The sequence below is a fragment of the Apteryx rowi genome, unplaced genomic scaffold (genome assembly GCF_003343035.1).
Source record: "Apteryx rowi isolate R43461 unplaced genomic scaffold, aptRow1 scaffold_75, whole genome shotgun sequence".
NCBI classification, from domain to species: domain Eukaryota; kingdom Metazoa; phylum Chordata; class Aves; order Apterygiformes; family Apterygidae; genus Apteryx; species Apteryx rowi.
The window spans coordinates 2,632,520-2,648,653 of NW_020451038.1; the positions used below are offsets into that span (position 1 = coordinate 2,632,520).

At 42.4% G+C, this 16,134-nt stretch overlaps 1 long non-coding RNA gene across 10 annotated transcripts in view; it reads left to right on the plus strand.

Annotated features, from left to right (window-relative positions):
* The window catches only part of LOC112976604, a 34,631-nt gene extending 26,049 nt beyond the window's left edge, over positions 1 to 8,582 (plus strand). For 2 of the 10 annotated variants that reach the window (XR_003257098.1, XR_003257095.1), the window contains one exon: positions 6,360 to 8,582. This is a non-coding gene — a long non-coding RNA (uncharacterized LOC112976604). Of the gene's footprint in view, positions 1 to 625; positions 677 to 1,337; positions 1,400 to 1,482; positions 1,613 to 6,306 lie in introns of all 10 variants that reach the window. The other 8 variants (XR_003257097.1, XR_003257104.1, XR_003257096.1 and 5 more) reach the window with 8 other exon arrangements.
* Positions 8,583 to 16,134: the final 7,552 nt, after the last annotated feature.

Sequence of the window (16,134 nt, forward strand, 5' to 3'; positions counted from 1 at the left end):
TATCCTGAGTCTAATCTAATTGGATACTAATCCAATCTCATGGTCAGAAAATGTGCATCTATATGAATAACCCTCTATATAAAGGAAAAACTGTAGGGCTAAATAGAGAACAGATACCAAAATCACAATCATCTTACTCATCCTGGTAATATATGTCAAAGAAGGGTGAGTGCTCCACAACTCTGCATAGACTAGATGGAATTTAGCAGAAAAAGCTGGTGGACAACTGAAAACATTTTGACTAGTATAGGAGATAAGTCTCCCTTTGGAAGAAAAGGCCCAGTATCAAAGGTTCAGGGCTGAAAAACTGACTGCATCTCTGTCATTGTAGCTATGTGGCATCCAACTAATAACTGGGTTGTTTCTGCTGTTCCAGAGAAACCACCAAACAGCATGTGGAAATGCTGGAAGATGGTAGAATCCATCTTATCAGACACATTCATGATTCTCCCCTAGTGGCAAAGTCATATGCCTTATTGACCATTTTCCTGGAATCTGACACTGGCAAAAATGTGTTAGAAAAAAGTGGATGCCAAAGGATAAGGAGTAGAATTCAGATGGGTCTCCATCATGCTTTTAGAAGAGACATATAACCATAGCGGTTCACATCATTAAATGTCCACAGGCATCTCCTACCACTACGAGCTGAGACAAGACTCCAGTGGATATCTTCAGTGTATGTATTTTAGACTTTGGGGTACCAAAAGACCTATCCTGACTAAGAATAATTTGGGGAAGAAATGTTAAGCAAAAGATTAAAGTGCTTTTGAACAAACTAAACCTTGCATACAGTCACATAGCACATGCAAAGCAAGGGATAAAGAGGAAGTCTAAAGTGAACTCTGCTGGCTACTCTGAGAACCATGCCAGAGGAATAATAGCTGGACTGGCATTTCTTGGTAAGGCTCACACTGCCAGTGACTGTACACAAAACGATGCTAAGGGACTCTGGCTGCTCAATTTATCATAAGCAAGATAATAATGCTTGCTCATTTTGCTTATATATCAGTTCTGAATCTGTGCCCATTAACCATACAAATCATATAGAAGGAAAAAAAACAGCTTGTGAGAGAATCTTGCAAAGTGGCATGGGAATACAATAAAAATTTGTCATTCTGAGTAAGAATGACTATCAGAAAATTCAGGGGGCCTCCTGTGTGATCCTGTCCTTATCAAAGGGAGAGGATCTAGACAAAATAAGATCCTATTGGTGAAGCTAAAAACAAAAACAAAACCCCCCCCCACATAGTCCTTGAAAGGAAGGAATGAACCCTTTGAAATAAAAACAAGGATGGAAAAGGAATAATTCACCACAGTTTGTTACCTCTTGCCCTTAGGTAGTACATCACTCCCTAAACCAACCCAGCAGAAAACAGATGTGGAAAACAAGTGCAATCAGGTATCAAAATAAGAACAGTGAGTCTTATTCCACCAATTTTCAGAGTGAGTAAGAAGCTTAACTCTATTAAATGATGGTAACAGATCACATCTGAGACACTGACACTTCAGCCTGAAAGACAGAAACATTCTATCTACATTTGGGAAATAATGATCCTGCAAACTTGGAGGCTGATGACTGAATTAAGACAACTTTCATTGAAGGTGCTGAAAGGTATGAATGCCAAAACAAGACCAGGGTACCTGAAATTAGTAATGCACAAGACGATGAATCAACAAAACAGCCCAGTGACTCTGGAGTCAAACAGGGAGAAGAGAGTTGCCAGGACACATGTATATGAACGTGTACTTGAACGTGTTTACATCCAGCATAGCATTATCCACATTTGTCACATGCAAAACCAGAGCCTATTTCCGTACAGTACCCCACAGGAATGCTGCAATATTGCCTTATGACATGGTATTGACTCATGAGACAGGCACTTCTCTAAACGGAGCGCTCCCTAATGCCAGATAGTTTCAGACATTGCTTCTTTAGTGGATGCTTTTTTAAATAGCTTGCTGACCAGTGACTTGGAGTCACATACTTATGCAATTGATCATTCAGAGACTATTTCACAAATTCTTTGGGAAAACATTCAGACTTAACTAGATAAATAGAGCTACACTCATCACAGAATCTCCCGTCTCTGCTTGGAACAAACTGAAGACAGGGGGAGATGTTTCCACAGTCAGTACCAGAGCTGCGACTAAGGAGTGAGAGAAAGGTGCTTACCTGTATGTTTGAAGTCAAGGACTACTGTTAACAAGCCAAATGGCCAGAATAAGTGGTCAGTGAATTAACACAACTGTTAAGACGGAGATATTTAGAGGGTGAGGGTACAGAAGTGGAAGAGAGTGCTGGGATTATATTTGGCCAGCTTCTGTTGTTTCAAGAAATGGATCTCTACAGAAGAGGTAATGGAGACAAGTCAGGGACACAGATGTGCCAGGATGGGCAGAGACAGAGACGGCCACAGCTAAACCCAAGGGGGTGGTGAAGACAGCTGGGTGGGCTCAGTCACCTCACGTGAAGAGCAGCAGGGACTCCCATTGCCACTGGCCAGTTCCTGCCTGTAGCTGGTGGGGTGCAAAAGGAGCTCAAGGCAATGGGATTTGAGTGAACTGCACTGGTCTGCTTTTAGATCTCATGTTTTATTACCTTCCAGATTTACAATGGGTCACTGGTCTGGGAGCATTAGTGTATCTGTGCAAAAGCCGTTCCCTGTTTCCAGCTATTCTATTTGCATACATGTGACAAGGACAGGAAGGGAGGCATGGCAGCTTTAGAGGAATAAAGTGACTTCTGGATCCTTGCAGGTGCTTACCTTTTGTCTGGTGTGGATAAGAGCACCCTGAAGCTGTGAATTGTGCTGTTTCTCAGTGCCCATGATGGGCCTTACTGCACTGCATTCAGTTATGGCCCATTTGCAGTGTCCCTGTGCCCTTATGCAGTGTTTCACTTAGCTGGGAAAGTCCCCTTGGACATGAAGTATTGCAAGTGGATTGCTTTCCCCTCTCCTGCCCCCTTCCTACAGTCCCTGAAAGCGTTCAGGGCAGCATAATAGGGACTAAGTGTGAGTAGGAGTCAAGCCCTGCCCCAAGAGTGACTGAGAAGAGGTTTGTTAAATAAACTGGCGGCTCAGACTGGTAAAGGAGGAAGGAGACCACGTGTCTTCAGTTACGTCCAAGATTGCCATGGACCTACAGCAAATACTCTGGAAGGCAACAGGAATTCATTAACAGGAATTATATCTATTCTACCAAAATCCTGAGATCTACTGCACTGCAAGTTCCCACACAACTAAACCTCTGTACACCTCAGTTTTTGAAAACCTGGAGCGGGACTGACTATGTAGCTTTCTGCCGAGCACCACGCGCCTAAGGCTGGGAGCAGTCACCTCGTCCACCTCAGGCATCTCTGCGTAGCTGGTCTGATTCATTCTCTTGGGTGTACCTACTCTCTCAGTGAATTTTAAAGAACATTTAGGCACCCATAATTAGACCTCAGAACTGAACTGAAGTTAAAAGGCTAAAGCAAATGGTGCAAATATTCCTCCTCTTCACTGTCAAAACATGTGAGGCGGAGAGGATACAAAGGAGTGCAGTGAATTCTAATACTTGATCAGAAGCCGCCGTAAAATTCCTTGTGGAAACAAGAGACCTATTATGTTTATCACAAATTTGTTAAGTGAAGTTAATACCCTGGGCATTGACCCTGCCTCATATGTCCCTAGTAAAGCTACCATGCTTTCCCACTAAGATTTTACAGCAGAAGAGATAACACACAGTTGATAACCCATTATAAACAGGTGCTTTTCTTCTTCTGCCTGTCCCTACGGCCCCCACCCCTTTGTAGCAGGGAAGATAAGGCTCCAGCCAGAGAGCTTGTTTCCAATGTCAGCCTGTAACTAGCTTATGCCCAAAGAAAAAGAGTCTGATCAGCCATTGTGGTCTTTATCCCGGCAGTTGAATAGCCTGTGTGAATATCAACATTATCATAAATCATTCAATTGCTAGAAGTCATTTTACCCTCAGAAGGATCTGAATAGCAACCATTTCTAAATCCTTACGTACATCCATTTACAGCAGCTGAGCTGTGGGAATAGATAGACCTATTTTTTTCAGTTAGCATGACAATCAAGCCATTCCTCATTTAAGAGTGAATTCATTTGCCCTGGTATTAGTCCCAAATAATAGTTCTAGAAATTGATATGTAATCTCCAGCTGAAACTAAGATCAAGCTGAGGCTGCCAAACTCCTTTATTCCTCAAAACACATTAAAGCCCCTAGCCAGATTCTGATCTTGGTGTGAATCTGAAAACACTGTATTAAACTGAAAAGCCACTGTTTTGAATGGTGTTTCTCAGTAGCTCCAGCATAGCCATGAAGATCAGAATCTGTCCTTAATATCTCCATGCACTAGTACTGTGCAGAAACTAGCTCCAAACTATTAATAGCTCACACTATATATATACGCACATTGCAGCTTCCAAAAGAATATTTTATCTTTCAGGAGGACAATGCGCTCAGAAATGTAATAAAAGGCACAGTTTTGTAAAAAAAAAAAAAAAAAAAATCTGCTCAAACCCTTAACCTGGAAGAGTGGCCCCACACTGCCAATCAGATAATAAGCTTAATTCTTACATCACACTTTATTTGTAGCTCACTGCGTGGTTAATGGTTACAGCTTATCTAACAGGAGAAATGTGAAACCCGAGTTTTAGAACAATAGAAACATGCCTGTCACCAGCGCTCTGCCAATGAATCATGTCCCTGCAGTCAAGTTCTCCCAGAAGGTCATTTGTAACAGAAATCCATCTATGCCTCTAGCTGGCAAAATGCTGAAAAGTGTTTCTCAATTTTGCCCTAATAAAACGTCAAGCAGATCAATTACCAGAACAATTTCACTGCATAGTATTTTTAAGTTCTGTTGACTGCAAAACTTAATAGCAAAGGTTACCAAGTGAGCAGGCCTGCTTGCTTCTGCACCTAGGATTATAGAGTTTTTTAATTTTGTGCTAAATTCAACGTATCTAAAAAATAAGCTTTCACAAATGTTAAGACAAAAGTGACTTACTGTTATTTTTCACATTTCCAAAAAAGAAAGACATATTTTTAAACACAAAGTATTTTGCTCCCACAGCATTAAGAACTGAAACCCTGCAGGAAGACAGTAAAGCATCTAAAAAGAAATCCACACGAAACAGAAAGTGACACTCACACTTTCTCTTTCTTGCCCAGACAGGGAGAAATGCAGGACAAGGACAGGTTAAGTACAAAAAAGTCAGGTATTAACTGAGTCACAAATACAGAAACTGCTTTTGCTAGTATATATTATTTTAAAGTAACATTTTCACTGCTGTGTTTGCAGCTTAAAGAGAAAAATCTCTTCTGCTGCACTTGCAAAAAAGCTCCAGATTTTCTGAAAGAGGGAAAAGAGCAGATGATGGGGGGGAAGCTATTCTTTTAAGAAGAATGTCACTGGCACAAACAGCTGGCAGTTGGTGGCGTATTATTTATATGAGCAGTTGCTCATGTTTTTTAACTGATAAGAAAGCGATATCTCATTTGCAATTCAGGTGAGGAACATGAGAGGCTCTGCAGCGCCGCTGGCCCCTGGGCCATGTTTCTTATCGGATCAGAAACATCTGTCACGGTGCAAATGAATTCATTATAAAAGCACATCAAATGTGCAGTTTCAGAATGAGACAGCGGTCTGCAAAGAAACCAAAAAACCAGCCTCCCCCTAAAAATGCTGGGATGGTCTGTCTCATTTTCACCAGTTGGGAAGAGGGGAAGCATGGAGTGGGAGAGGGAGGGGGGAGAGGAGAAAGAGAGAAACCTTGGAAATGTCATGATTATAAATTATCCTTTTTCTATTAACTGTCTGAGAATGGGCTTCTTCAGGAGGGTTTGGCGTTTCACACGCAGAGTGTGCAGCCACCCTGCAAAACGATTATCACCTCACTCCGCATTGCCTTCTCTGCTCCCGCAGGCTGCGAACGGTCCCAAACGTAACCCTGTCTTTTGTGGCCCAGGTGACTTTAGTCGAGAAAATACCAATGGGCTGGGGAAGAAAGGGTGCGCGTGGGGGTGAGGGATACGACCAGAAGTGCTCTTGTGGGGGCTCCGCACAGACAGATGGAGGCGAATCCATTTTAAGGAAAGCTGTAGATGAGTTAATAGTAGCTTCCACTTCCAGGGGTGGCAAGGTGCATCTTTAATCTGTGCTGAGGAGAAAAAAAGGATGGCTGAAAACAGCTCACGCACCTGCATTCATCCGTACTGTAATTCTGCACGTGGCACAAATTTAGAACGCAACAATTTGTAATATGGGCCATATTTGTCTCTGGTCTTGTTCTTCAGGGCTGTCTCTGATGCCCCTGTGAATACGAGGACATTTTTGTGCTCTTCTTTAGCAGGGACGAGAACAGCTCAAGGTGACTTCAAAGCTCCCTTATGCTGAGAAAGGCCTACAAATGCTTCTGTAGTTGTGGAAGCAGACGGCTGGATGGAGACCACTGTGTCACACTGAATGACCACTTCCCTCCATGCATTTGGGCTTTTAATAAAATACAAAAGAAAAATGATGTCTTTCCTCCTTGCAGAGAAACCCCTTTGAACTTCAACTGATGCACAGGGGTCACTATAGACAGAGATTCTGGACTGCGGTGTGCATAGCAGCCACACATGGAGTGCCTTTCTCTGGTCCACTTTGAGCCAATCTGGCTGTTGCTGGGATTGTGGATGCAGGGTGGAACACCACCATTTTCCACCTAAAAGTATTAAAACTGGGCACGCAGCTTAAGAAAAATAGGGGAAAATACCTTTTTTAGCTTTGTTTCTAATGATAATATGTATATTCTCAAATATGCATGCATCAGCAGAAACATCGGGTAAGGGCTCCCCTTCTAAAACAAACAGAAGTGTGCACTTTGAGCCCTCATGTGAAATTGCAGTAAAAGCCCAACCCAATAATTATTTTCCTTGATTTTCAGCCAGACGAGGCACAAGACAAACAAGTCATCAAGGACAAATAAAAGGAGGTTCATTCATCGCATTCAGGGCTGGAATCTTTAATGGTCACCAAATGAACTAAGATAACTAAGTAACCATTGTAAATATTAATCTTTAAAGGAAAACAATACTCCCAACAACAGGAAGCCTGATAAGACATTGGATGTTGCCATCAGTGTTATGGAGTCTCTCTAATTTCCTTAGTTTTTTCTTATGCCTGTAGAGGGATCAGGAAGGGGAACATATGGTATCTTTCAAAGGAAGTAAATTAACATTATTAATAGCTAATGTGGGAGAGGTGAAACAGTGATTGTTCGTGGTAGTTGTTATTGTGTTTTTTTTTTGGGGGGGGGGAAGGCCTGTCTGCTAGCGAATTTAAGCACTGAAGCCAAATTCAGAATCTTGTATTTATAAACAGAGATCTGATAACAGTTGCCTAAGCATCCATGATGCCTTGCCAGCGCACGCACATCAAGCTGATGCGAAGGGACTGCGCCTGGGGGTTTGTCCCAGGAGTTACCTAACGCAGACCAAGGGACCACGAGAGCTTACGGCCCAGCCGCCGTTCCCAAGTAACTCCTCGTAGGGACCCTCATGTTTCCGGTTGCATTAATTTAGCCTGAAGCAGAAGGATTAACCGTAAGTGGATGAGCACTCCTGAGGAGGAAAAGCTGTCCCCCAGCACTCACCGAGGGGCCCCTTGAGGAGGTGGGCTTTTGCAGGCAGTGGTCCCTGATGCAGGACGTTTACTCTCAAACCTGTTGCGATGGGCACTGGGGAGTTTCCAAGCACTGTGCAGCAGTGTGATATGTAAGTGGCAGAATTATTTTGCAGGAAGTGGTGACTAAGTGCTGTCTTAGGATGGATTTGAACTGGTGACCTGGGAGGGTATCTCAGATTCCCAGGAGCCCTTGTGATTTCCCTGATAATGTATTAAGAGAAGAACAACTTACCTTTCCTAGGCCTTTTGCTTTCAGCTCCCTCAGACATTTATAAGATGGTATTTATTTACTCTAACTAGCATTAAATCACTGATTGAACATATGCCATAAGCCAGGGCTACTCAAAACAGTGGGACTCCGATCTAGCACCTCAAAGCATGACAGTGCATTCCTCATTTCTTCAAGAGATCTTATAGTTCCTACTCTCCTCCCAGTCATGAAAGCCATGGCCATGCTAAGGCAATCTGTAAAATTATTTGGCAGACCTCAGTAAAAGCGAGAGGACTCCATTAAAATTACCCAGCAAGCTTGGTAGACACATGCAAATTTTGGTGAAATTACTCAGTAAACTCTTAAAAAAAAAATCTGTGGATTTTGATATAATTACTTACTGGATCTCAGTAAAAATGGAGTAGACCAGTAAGGAAACTTCATACTTCAGGGCACATGGTGATTGCTTGGTGAAGACAGCAAGAAATTCCCTCTGCCCTTGAAAGCTCACACTTCAACTGCAAGTTGACAGCTGGACTTTCATTTTTAGGCCTGAAGAGGACAACTTAGAATAAATACTTTAAGACATTAGAGACCTTCGTTAAACTTAGGTGGAACTGCACTTTACGGGAACCATTTCTCCACCATGCGACTCCTCTTGAAAAGATATTCAATAAACTATGACTAAATTTATGTATTAAAGCTGGTCTAAAATACCTCTTCCTGGGTGATGATGGGATATTTCATTTCTTAAGTAACTCATCATGTTGACCAAAAAGATCATGAAAAGCTGACAGAGCTGTGCATTGTTTGCTGGCTCTGTGGAGTCATAAGACAAGGATAAATTGTTCTCTCTGCTGAAGCCTGGGTGGTTTGTAACGTTGAAGTTTTCCACACCGCCAGTTTTAGGGCCTTTTAATATTTCAAGTTACGTAAACTTACAATAAAACTGTTCCTCCTTGGCTTTGCAGAATGGGACTCTCTACTTGATTAGGACAAGACTAAAGTCCAGACATGAAAGGGAAGATGGCTTAATGATAGCTTAGCAGAGGGCATTTCCAAAACACCCATGACAATATAAGATGATGGATGTTTAGGCAGGGCAATTCCAGGTGAGACTCTGACTCAAAGCACTTAAATGTGACATGCCAGACTCTTTAGTGACTGAAATATCTTCTGGGGAAAAGGTAACAAATCTGCATAGCTTCATAACCTGAACTACCAATATGACAACGTCACACAGACAATTACAACTCATTACGCTGGGGTCACACAGTTGCTCCTGCCCGCCTGCCCCCACCTTCCATCCACTTCAGGCACCCAGTGGGTGTTTGGTGGTGCCAGATGAAAACAATCCTACTCCAAAACCACCACAAACTAAAAGAGAAAGGCAAGTTACAGTGTGCTTATAGAGAATTACAACACTAAGCCCAAAAGTTTAGATCTCAAGAGATAGCTAGGTCCTATCTCACTCTGATATCGGGGGATCTTAGAGGATGTGCGTCTGTAGCAGTCAGCGAGGGTGAGCGCCACTGTGCCACGCAAAGGACACACACAGAAGGTTAACCCCTGCACAAAGCCATTGCTCAGTTTTGACCTCCTTTCTGTGCTTATCATGTAGTTAATCACACTTCATGAGAGCTTCATGGAAGAAGTGAGTTGTCTGGGGGTGGCTGTGATTGCTCAGTTGTAACTTGGACTCTCCACCCAGGCAGGGATTATGAGGAAATATGGCACTCCCTCTCCTTGCTGTTCGCCCGCCTTGGACCTTGRGCCCTGGTGCAGGAACTGGCCCTCTTCCCCCAGGGCACGCAAGAGCGAAGGGCGGACTTCAGCTCTTTCACTTCTCCTGGCCGCAGCAGTGGCACCGGGAGCTAGACATCAGATAATGTTAACAGGTTATTTGTGGTACAGCTCAGCAGTTGATTACTAATCTCTGGAAACGAAGGGAAAGCAGAAGAGGTATTTCTGACCCCGCGGTATGCTGAGACGGACACACACTGCCTCCCAGGGCTACCCCTGGGAAGCACGGCTCCAGGGCATTGCTCCCCACTCCCTGCTCCATCACCACGGCCTAGGGCTTGCTTGTAACTTCCACAGCACACTTTATAGGACAAATACTGAGGATAATTAAGGATAATCTCCACTTTAGGTGTTTTATAAAGAAGATCAGGTACTCTCTTTCCTTGTCAGGTATGAAGTTAGGCAGCTTCCATTAACAGCAAGTACTTGTTTCTCAGAACAAATAATAATAATGAACTGTCCAGTTCCTAAAGGTTCCCTAGATTTAATCTTCTAAAAACTCAGACAAGATCATTATTGTGCACTCTGCCTCAAAGAGACGTAACAGTGAATTATATACCCTGCACCAATCTCCCGTTAGTATATGATTTCCTTACTGCATCCATGCTAGCAGACACAGAGAGGTACTATAATATTACCTCCCCAGCTAAGGCAACATCCTTTCAAAAATTTTGGCAGGTCAGGCTAGATTAGATACAGTCACATGAAAGCAAGGGAGGAATCTGCCCTAGCAACTTCTGCTATTTTTCTTGTGATCTGCTGATTTCATAATATTTGGTCATAAGATGTTGTTTTTGATATTTGCTTAATATTATCATGACAGGCTTCTTCCTAAATAGCCTTTGGGTAGCAGGCATTTGTGTCGCTGGCAAAGTGGAAAAGCTAGGACCAACCAATTCCTGCTCTTGAAAGATCTCAGTACTCCCCACCCAAGGGTGTTTGGGAGGGCACGTGCTGCATGACCTCTTTTGTCTATGGGGGCGATGGCTGACATTGGAGGTGGTTCAGTAAACCACCAGGCTCTGTTTCATTATCCTTGTGCACCTAAAAGCCCAATTTCCAAAAGATCAGAGCAACTATGTCCCTGTGAAGAAGTGGGAATTCACAGCATCTCTAACAGCTGGCTCTGGAGGAGTAGCAGCAGTGAGCACCTGCTCTTCCATGGGAACACCCACCTTGCACAGGTGGAGGCCAGATGCTGAAGATGAAGGACCAGCAGCCTTAGGAGGCTGGCTGGCCTGCGGTCAAGCCATGACTGTACTCAGGGTCAAAAGCAAGAGGCTAGTTCAGTGGTTTTTACGGAAAGGCTGATGTCAGAACATACGAAAAAGATACACCGCAACACATTTAACATCCACTGAGAGCGCACAAGAACAGTCAAGCCATTTGCAGTACGCTTGTGGACCAGCGCTCCCCTCTGTCATGCCTTCATGTCTCTATCTCCCTTTTGCCATCTAGGCACGCTGCTGCAGTACCAGAGCAGCTTTAGCAACATTCTTAACATATCGTCCTGCCTATATTTTAATTACAGCTCAAGGGATTGGGATCCAGCATTTGATGCTCAAGGCTGCACGCAGCAGTGCAGCTTTACAAATAACCATGCACACACAATTATGAAAATAGGAACCGAGTGAGAGAGGCCTTTCCATGCAATCCAGGTAACTCCACAATTCCACATACTCCATAATGTTAAACAAATACAGGTTATTTTATTTCTGTGCTGCTCTGCTTTCACGATTCTTTGAAAGCTCAAAGATAAACAAGAGTCCCCTCAAATGACCTCTCTATACTGGATCAAAGAACAGGTAAGGGAAAAGTCCTTGCAGTTTTAGGCAAACTGTCCAAGGCTAGAAAGAAACTTCTCCCTAAAGCAGGCTAGCCCCCACTTATTCACTCTGTGGAACATTTTAGCTCCAACAGATTGGCCCTAGTCCTATTTTTTTATGCTTTCTTTAAACCCCAATTTTATAAATGAACATACCAATAAAAGCACTAGGGTCTGGCCGCTGTCAGGTTAACAGACTAAATGGGCTATTGGCCTGATCCGACCTGGCATCTGCTATGTTCCCCAATGAACTTACAGTCTAGTACAGACAGACATAATGTAGGGCAGAAATGGCATCCAGCTCCAAACTGCTCTTAATCTGGGGGAAGGGAGGTGGGAAGGAGTCTGGATCTCAGGTTTAGGCCTCTAGCAGAGTCAGAATTAGCGATACACAGGGACTAGGGCGGGCACAGGCAGAGCGAGCCAAGACGCAGGATAAGCTGAATGCTGCTCTAGATACAACAGTAAGGCTATCGTGTACAAAGCAGAGAGCACAGTGATGCTTGTTCATTCTTTTTTATACAAGCCAGCCTGCGTTCCTCAGCTCCAGCCCAGATTATCTTGTCACCCATGACTATGAGTTCTGCAGAAAGGTGGGTGCTGAGTTCACTAGCATGATCCTTGTAACGAACAGCATCTCACAAGCAAATGCTCAGGGAGCAAAGCTGACTCTCTGCGCACTAGTCTCCAGGTCTATGGTCTTGGTTTTGGTGGGTTATGGGGCTCCTCAGAAATGGAGATGACCTCAGACTGATCCACTAAATAATGCTAGTCAACAGCTCCAAATGTAAAGTCTCACCAGAATCACATTAAAGGCCTCTACAACTTATCTCATGTTTTGCTGGCTCCCAACAGAGTGCAATAAAGGGGCAGTGGGCTGGCACTAATTTTTAAACTCTAGGACACTGATCTGAAGCTTGCCAGATTTATACTCCAGCTTTTTAATTCAACTTGATGTATATCCAGTCTTTATGCCAACTATGCCTCTTTGAATAGATGCTTGTATTCCACAGGCTGCTGTGCCAGATTCACCTCTGTCCTGTACCTCTCGTGTACTGCCTACACAACCACCACTTAGATGTGCAAGCAAAAAGGCAGAGAGAAGCAAGTTCTGACACCTGCCCTCTTCTCAGCAGCTTGATTCAGCTCTATATAGAATGAATTCCACATTTAGGCTATAAAAGGTACCAGAGCAGGGCTAATTTACTTCTACACCACAGTATCACTCAAGGGCCTCTGACTTGCAGTTAGCCCTACCATTTGGCCAATAATAAATAGTTATAGATAAAGCCCAGTTACATATACAAACCTTTCACCCTTAGACTTTACAACAATTACTTATAAAGGACAGATATCATCATATTGCTTTACAGGTTGGAAAATACAGGCTTGAGAAGAATATCAAATACCTTGTCCAGAATCCCATGTTAGTAGAGCCCAGAATTATATCTAGATCTCTCCGTTCTCTAGCTAACGCCCAACTGTCTCAGTAATTTGCAGTATGGCTCTGCTGAAATCTTCTGTTGTGACAAAAATCTAAATGTTTTATATCACTTTCAACTTGTACACTATGACATGACATTGGTAAGCTGTTAAATTATAAGCAAGGCAACCAAAATTAAAGTTAAGTCAAAGCAAAATGGAAATGTTTTCGTTTGAAATTGTGAAGATGGGTTGTGCTTACATGGTCAGAAAAAAAAAGACAAAAAGCATTCTGTATTTAACATAAGTGTGCATTCAGTTTGACAATGGATCTGTCAAGTCTAGCTTTTGCTCTTCCCCCCACATCCATGATGAACCAGATTAAGTATTTTGCGTTGCACCTCTTCCTTAAAAGGCTCTAGAGATAGCCCAAATCCAGTGACAAAACCACTTGCTTGTACAGGCAAGTCAAGTGGCCAAGCCTACAAAAAATCATGTGCACCTGCTTGGAAGCACTGCTGGGAAGTTTGGCTTCTACCATGTTTCATGACTGTGATTTTAAAAATGGGGTTAGGAGCTGAATGCTCAGTGACCATTCATGCACAATGGCTGCTGACTGCATTCCCTTAAGTCCTTAGAAAATTCCAGCCTACAGCATGAATTAATTTAAAATGCCAGCCAGGAAGAATAGTTAAATCTTGATACAATCCTGTAGCTATATTAATTAATGATAAATTGACACCATTAATCCCAGATTAACAGGGATAGCACAGTATATGCAATAGCCTAGGCACGCACTGGGTGCAACATGCCCAGAAGACAGAAGTGCATTTTTACCACAGATGCCTTATGCACAGAGCTGGATCAGGCTTGGTGCTCTTTGAATACTCCCTCATCACCATCAAATTTGAAATTTGGGGTTGGAGCCTTGATTATTCATCCCCAATGAGAAAGACTCTGATCTCTTATTTCATTGTGAACCCAGCCTAACTTCATTAACTACAAGAACAAAGGTTGGACTCTGTTCAGTTTGTACTTTTACATCCCTTAATATCATCTTAGCTATCAATGCACTGACATTTTTGGTCTTCTACTATCACTATTTTGTTTATGTTCAAAATTTATTCATTACCATCTTGCATTAGGGCTCTGTAACACATTCTCTGCCCTAGTGTTTCCTGCCACTTTCTTCTTACTTGAACCATCAAAAGTTTTTATCTGTCACCAAAGAAGTAGTTTCCATAGAAACTGTGAAGAACAGGCTAAGTTAATGAGGCGTAAGATGATGACATCCGTGTCCTCAAGCTCACCCATTTTGAAAATCTAGGTCAACAAGGTTTGCTTAAAACATTCCACTCTCTTCTAACCATGTTCACTTGCACGTTAAGGATGTAATAAAAAAAGGGGCTTCAAAGGTGCCCCAAACTCAGCATGTTTAATATAGTGCCATATCTCCATGTGAATAAACCATTCTTACCATTTCTTCCAGCCCATTTTCCCTGTTGTGTTTCCTTGGACAACCAATAGGCATTAGTTTTATCATCCAGTTACTTATCTTCACCAAACATTTACTCTAGCCATCACAATCTAACTTCCAGGTAGTGTTTGGGTAACCTGTTATGATATCACTGAGAGTAGGAGGTATTAGCAATGTCATTCATTATAATCTCATTTAGAAGATCTACAGGAACGAAAAGACTGTGCACATGAAAGTCAAAGTCGATCTCAACTTGAACAACACACAGAAGGAAGCCAAGGAATGAAACCAATGCTGAAATTCTAGTTGGGTTTGCTTACAGTTGATGCTGATTGATCTCAGCCACTGAAGATGAGTAGCAAATGTTGACCTGTTGAAGCATAATGGATTGTGCTACAGTAAATGAATTAATTGTATTCAGTGGGTTTCCTTAGTGAGAACCACAGTTCCTCTCAGGAGAAGAAACATAGCCATACCAAGTGTTAGTGCTAAAATATGCTGTCAAGTACATAAGGTTATGGAAGGYTGCCTCAAAAAACTGCTGTGGAGGGAAATAACACTGATGATTTGCTAGTTTTTTCCCCTGCTAATTGAAAGCAGAAAATAGTTGCGGTCAAATACCTTCTGAGATGCAACTATTTCACTAGATACTCAAATATTCAGCCTTGTCTCAACCTGATCTCCACTATTTATCCCTATAATTTATGCTGAATGAGGGCTTCAGCACTTCTGATAGCTGATCAATGACCTGTACCTGTTGAAAGGGCAAGTCTCATATAAAGGGGACCTTTGCTTTATCTGTCCAGTTGATGGTGATTGGATTTCAGCTGTTGATGACAAGCAAGAAACAAAGGTTAAGAAAATATTTATAACCTTATGACTCTCTGAGAAAGCAAGGTGCACATGACGACAACTTAGCAAAACTATCTGCTGTACTAGCAAAAAGCTATTGCATTCCATACTATGTTTGTTGTGTTATTAAATATCAAATCTGTAGTGTAAGGTAAATCAAGCACTTTTGTGACCAATCTCCTTTCCCTACCTAAATCCCTCTAGAATATATTGATTTAGGAGCGACATGTAGCCACAACAGCTTGAACAATTTATCTGAAGCAGAACAGCAGTCCCCAGAAATACTTTGGTGTAATCCAATTACACTAATTAAAATAATTATTTCCACTTAGCTTGTTGCCGAACCGCTTGCTTGGCAAATCTAGAGCCAGTGCATACAAAGGTCAGGTGTAGCCTCTCCAAAATCGAGGGAGGACAAAAAGAAGTATTGGAGGATACAAGTCTCTAGATGTTGGTAGTGGTTGGGTTTTGCTCAAGTATGCAAGTTAACAACAGGCACATGGAGAGCCTCAGACTTGTTTGATCTTGTCTACATACATCATACTTTCCCCCTCAGCTCTTAGTCTACTCCTCAGTTGTGCTGCAAACTGAATTCCCAGCCTGGGAAGTTTCTTCCAATGATTCTTGGAGTTAGGAAACAAGATGTGCTGAAACCTTGTAATCTAACTGTAATCCAAGCAAATGGGTACTTTGTAGTGCTGATTCTGGAATAAAAACCATAAAGTAGAGAACTTGCCCTCTAAATTTGTAATTGAAATGTCTGCTACTTATGCCTAAATCTGCTGCAGAATCTCTGAATAGAAAAGCAATCCATTTTAGAGGGAAAAAAACAAAACCAAAAAAACCAAGTAGGGACACAACTGTCA